Below are 6,529 nucleotides of genomic sequence, written 5' to 3' on the forward strand. Positions count from 1 at the left end.
TAATGGTTGCTTTGTTTCGAAGTAAATGATGCTCGATGATATTCACGAACCCCGAGTCATTATTAAACGACAAACATGGTGTCAGAAGTTGTGGTTCGGTCATCTACTCCAGCACTGCCGACGGAGTGGTAAGACTAAAGTTTTCCCAGCACTTTACGGACGAAGCAAGCAAGTAACCAGCTAGCGTTGCTAGGCTATCGTAGCAAGAGGCTATTAAACGTCAACGACCATGTCGGACGGATTCCGTAGACCAGACCCATTGGTGTTTTGTGGAAACATCGCCGAGAAGTGGCGTATATTCGAGCAGGAATACGACATATTTATAGCCGCTGCTCATTCTGATAAGGATGCTCGGACTAGAGCGTTCATCCTGCTAAACCTAGCCGGCTCTGAAGCCATCGAGCGGGAGCGCGCCTTCGTTTACGCACCCGCTGGGGGAAGGAGAACACAGACGACTGGTGACCGAAGCAGAATCGAGAGAAGACCCGGAATGTCTAAAGCGCAAATTTCGTGAACTCTGTAATCCCCAAACAAACATAACAATGGAAAGGCACAAGTTTAACACCAGAAACCAACGGCCAGATGAAACAATTGAGTCTTATGTGAGTGACTTAAAAAATAAGGCAGGCAGTTGTAAATTTGGCCAGCTTAAAGACGAGCTCATCAGAGATAGACTCGTTTGTGGCATAAACAGCGACAGCATGAGAAAGCAATTGCTGCGCGACAGCGACTTAACTTTGAACAAAGCAATTGAAATGTGCCAGATATTCGAGCAGACAGATCGACATACGAAAGCTCTAGCGGCTCCAAAGCAAATGGCAGCAAAGGTCGACACTTTGCATCACACAATAAAGAAAAAACATCCACACAAAGTCAAGACAAAGACAGGCAATGAACGGCGTGCAACGCATCCAGAACATAGGCTCGCTCACGCAATCACAAACTGTAACAACTGCGGGGGCAGCCACGAGGCAAAAAGGGACAAATGCCCAGCATATGGCCAGCAATGCCATAAGTGCCAAAAATGGAATCATTTCCAGAAATGCTGCAAGTCATCACAAACACGGCAATTCAAAAAGAGACCCGTAAACCACATTGAAATGCAGGCGCCCGGCAGCGATGAAGAAATGTTCTACAGTGGGGCAAAAAAGTATTTAGTCAGCCACCGATTGTGCAAGTTCCCCCACTTAAAATGATGACAGAGGTCAGTAATTTGCACCAGAGGTACACTTCAACTGTGAGAGACAGAATGTGAAAAAAAAATCCATGAATTCACATGGTAGGATTTGTAAAGAATTTATTCGTAAATCAGGGTGGAAAATAAGTATTTGGTCACCTCAAACAAGGAAAATCTCTGGCTCTCACAGACCTGTAACGTCTTCTGTAAGAAGCTTTTCTGTCCCCCACTCGTTACCTGTATGAATGGCACCTGTTTGAACTCATCATCTGTATGAAAGACACCTGTCCACAGCCTCAAACAGTCAGACTCCAAACTCCGCCGTGGCCAAGACCAAAGAGCTTTCGAAGGACACCAGGAAAAGTATTGTAGACCTGCACCAGACTGGGAAGAGTGAATCTACAATAGGCAAGCAGCTTGGTGTGAAAAAATCAACTGTGGGAGCAATCATCAGAAAATGGAAGACATACAAGACCACTGATAATCTCCCTCGATCTGGGGCTCCACGCAAGATCTCATCCCGTGGGGTCAAAATGATCATGAGAACGGTGAGCAAAGATCCCAGAACCACACGGGGGGACCTGGTGAATGACCTGCAGAGAGCTGGGACCAAAGTAACAAAGGTCACCATCAGTAACACACTACAACGGCAGGGAATCAACTCCCGCAGTGCCAGACGTGTTCCGCTGCTGAAGCCAGTGCATGTCCAGGCCCGTCTGAAGTTTGCCAGAGAGCACATGGATGATACAGCAGAGGATTGGGAGAATGTCATGTGGTCAGATGAAACCAAAGTAGAACTTTTTGGTATAAACTCAACTCGTCGTGTTTGGAGGAAGAAGAATACTGAGTTGCATCCCAAGAACACCATACCTACTGTGAAGCATGGGGGTGGAAACATCATGCTATGGGGCTGTTTTTCTGCCAAGGGGACAGGACGACTGATCCGTGTTAAGGACAGAATGAATGGGGCCATGTATCGTGAGATTTTGAGCCAAAACCTCCTTCCATCAGTGAGAACTTTGAAGATGAAACGAGGCTGGGTCTTCCAACATGACAATGATCCAAAACACACCGCCCGGGCAACAAAGAAGCATTTGAAAGTCCTGGAGTGGCCTAGCCAGTCTCCAGACCTCAACCCCATAGAAAATCTGTGGCGGGAGTTGAAAGTCCGTGTTGCTCGGCGACAGCCCCAAAACATCACTGCTCTCGAGAAGATCTGCATGGAGGAATGGGCCAAAATACCAGCTACTGTGTGTGCAAACCTGGTAAAGACCTATAGTAAACGTTTGACCTCTGTTATTGCCAACAAAGGTTATGTTACAAAGTATTGAGTTGTATTTTTGTTATTGACCAAATACTTATTTTCCACCCTGATTTACGAATAAATTCTTTACAAATCCTACCATGTGGATTCATGGATTTTTTTTTCACATTCTGTCTCTCACAGTTGAAGCGTACCTCTGGTGCAAATTACTGACCTCTGTCATCATTTTAAGTGGGGGAACTTGCACAATCGGTGGCTGACTAAATACTTTTTTGCCCCACTGTATGTGAATGGAATTGACATAGACACTATAAATCCCTGCTTTCCATACAAGAATGACATTTTCACCACGGTGCATATTAATGGAAAACCCTTAGAGCTCAAAGTGGACACTGGTGCCAAATGTAATGTCATACCAGCCAACCTTTTTGAACAACTGAGACATGATGAAAAACTCATGCCATCACGAAACACTAAACTGGTGGCATATGGGGGAGAGGAAATTCAAACAGCTGGCACAGCAACACTCTCATGCCACTCTGCAGGCAAGGACTACTCTCTGCAGTTCTTCATAGTGAAATGAGACGTACAACCCCTACTTGGCTTACCAGACTCACTTCACTTACAATTAATCACACTAAACAAAGAAGTCCACCACGTGACTAAGGAAGTGGAAAGCACCTTTTCAGAACAGATCTTCTCAGAGTATTCAGACCTCTTCGAAGATAAACTTGGTAAACTTCCGGTTACCTATTCCATGAAAATAGACCCAGAAGTCACACCAGTAATAAAGCCAGCACACAAAATACCGGTTCCAATGCTAGACAAGGTTAGAGCAGAATTAACCCGTATGGTTGAGTTGGGTGTGATCACCCCTGTCACAGAGCCAACAGAATGGGTGTCGTCCATGGTGGCGACCCACAAGAAAAGTTCAGATGAGATCAGACTCTGCATCGATCCAAGAGACTTGAATAAAGCACTAAAACGCCCACATCATCCTATGCGTACTATAGAGGAGATAGCCGCCCAAATGCCTAACTCCAAAGTCTTTTCCGTCTTGGATGCGAAATGCTCCTTTTGGCAGATAACACTTGACCACCAATCATCCATGCTCACAACTTTCAGGTCACCGTTTGGCAGATTCCGCTTTCTAAGAATGCCATATGGAATAAACTCAGCCAGTGAGGTGTTCCAGCGTGCAATGGAGCAGATCTTTGCTGGATACCCCTGTGCTATCATTGTCGACGACATACTCATCGGTGGAAGAGATATGAAAGAGCATGAACACAATCTCAGAAAAGTACTCGACCGTGCAAGGGAAGTCAAGCTGAGACTTAACCCCCTGAAGTGCAAATTCAGTCTCAAAGAAGCCTGCTACGTTGGCCACGTCTTCACAAGCGAGGGCTTGAAGCCTGACCCAGCAAAGACCAAAGCAATTGAAGAGATGCCCACACCTGAAAACGTCACAGCTCTCCAACGCTTCTTAGGGATGATTAATTACCTAGGAAAGTTCATTCCTAATTTCAGCGAGCTTTCAGCCCCACTTCGGGAGCTAACGTGCAAAGACGTGCAGTGGTGTTGGCTCAAGCAGCATCAAGATGCATTCAATGCTTTAAAACGAAGCCTGACCAGTCCTCCTACCCTCAGATACTACGACGTAAAGAAACCTGTCACGTTAACGTGTGACGCATCGCAGTATGGACTCGGGGCTGCATGCCTCCAAGAAGGCGCCCCGATTGCCTACTCATCTCGTACTCTGACACAGACAGAAACGCGCTATGCGCAGATTGAGAAGGAGCTTCTTGCAGTCGTATTTGGTTGTTCCAAGTTTAATGATTACATCTATGGGAAACAAATCCAAATTGAAACTGATCATCAGCCATTAGTCACCATCTTGAACAAGCCAATACATTCAGCTCCAGCCAGACTGCAACGCATGATGCTTAGGCTGCAAAAGTACAACTTTCAGATAGTGTACAAAAAAGGCTCGCAGATGTACCTCGCCGACACTTTATCCCGTGCTCCCACAACCTCGACGGATCAGAACAGTGATGAAACAGCTGACTATGAGATCATGTCGATCCAGCAAATCTCTTCTTACAGGCTGATGCAGCTAAAGGAACACACTGCCTCAGATCCAGAGCTACAGAAACTGAGCACTGTCATAATGAGAGGATGGCCTTGCAGACAAACTCAGCTGCCCACAGAACTTCGTCAATACCACCCATATCGAGACGAACTCACTCTAGAAGATGGCATTGTCATGAAAGGGCTGAAAACAGTGATTCCCAAATCTTTGCAAAAAGATTATATTGTCATCCTCCACAGAGGGCACCCAGGCATGGAAGCTACTAAACGCAGGGCCCGTGGCATTGTGTTTTGGCCCACAATGACAGCAGATATTGAGCAAGAAACAGCTGCGTGTCCAGTGTGCAACAGCACAAGGCCACATCAACAGAAAGAGCCGTTAAAGCTACATCCAGTGCCAGACCTACCCTGGTCAACCGTCGCCACCGACATCTTCGAGTGGAACGGTCAACATCACCTGGTTGTAGTCGACTCTTACTCAGGTTGGTTCGAAGTAGACCTGCTTCCAGACCTAACCGCCAACACTGTCATCACAAAGCTCAAAAGACACTTTTCTGTCCATGGCAGCCCGCACAAAGTAATATCAGACAACGGCACTCAGTTCACCAGCCAACGCTTTGCAGACTTTGCTTCAGCATGGGACTTTGTTCATGTGACAAGTAGCCCAGAATACCGCAGGCCAATGAACGTGCGGTTCGCAGTGCAAAGCAATTGATGGAAAGATCAAAGAGAGATGGAACGGATGTCTTCCTTAACCTACTCAATCTCCGCAACGTGCCACGTGACAACACACTAGGTTCCCCAGCTGAAAGGCTGATGTCAAGACAGACGCGCACGACCCTACCCGTGTGTAGACGTCTGCTCGTTCCCAGCCCCAAAAGCAACAAAACAGTTAAAACAAACCTACTTCACAAGCGCCAGGCACAAAAGAGATACTATGACAAGTCCAGCAGACCCCTCCGCCCCCTCATGCCAGGTGAGGTTGTGCGGATGCAAACGCGTCAAGGACATGACTCCTTAGGAACCATCAAGGAAGCCTGTGAAGAGCCCAGATCGTACATCGTCCAGTCAGGAGCTGGAGAGTACAGGCGAAACCGCAGACATATCCTCCCAGTCTCTGAACCGCCACCACCACACGGAGATTCCCGTGATGATTACACCGCAGCCCAACCACCAACCACTGACTCCCCACAGCACATCCAAGAACCCGTGACACACACCGACGAACAAACACATAGCCACATGCAACACTTCACACAAGCCCCAGTCCAGTCCCCCTGTCGCCCGGCACGTGATGCTTACATCACACGATATGGGAGAGTCTGCAAACCGAACCCCAAGTATGAACACTAAGGCATAAGAGATGGACTGTAACACGAAAAAAAAAAAAAAAAAAGTGGACAGTACACATGATGTGATGTCAGCAAAGTTAAATGCTCACCGTGTCCTTACCAATGACACAGTTCAAGGTGTGAAGTAATTCGTTAATGTTTAGGCTAGAATGTTATGATATGGACATGTTGTTAATGTGTTATTGCTAAAGGTGTTGTTAGCAGCTTATACAGCCATAAGCTAAAGAGAGGGGATGTAGAACATCTGACCAATGTTGTTCATTAATGCTACTTTAATATACCTGTTCCGTATTAGTATGCTGCGCATGCACGCAGTGAGACGGGGCAAGAGAGAAGGGACCCGCCCCCTGGAATGTGATGACTAACGTGTAATGGTTGCTTTGTTTCGAAGTAAATGATGCTCGATGATATTCACGAACCCTGAGTCATTATTAAACGACAAACACTGGGGAACTGGGCGCTGATGGAGCGGTAGGTGAGAGTTCTTGGAAGCTCAGGGGACCCCCGAGAGCCAGGCAAGTTCCCCGGAAGACCTCGTCATAGTCAGGAGCAAGCCACGGCTTCCGCCGGAGCTCTTCCTCCAGTCGAGCGCATGCCGCGCGCTGCCGCTCTCCGAGGTCGAAATCCACTGCCTCCACAGCATCCTCG

This window comes from Rhamphochromis sp. 'chilingali' (assembly GCF_963969265.1).
Source record: "Rhamphochromis sp. 'chilingali' genome assembly, chromosome: 12".
NCBI classification, from domain to species: Eukaryota; Metazoa; Chordata; class Actinopteri; order Cichliformes; family Cichlidae; genus Rhamphochromis; species Rhamphochromis sp. 'chilingali'.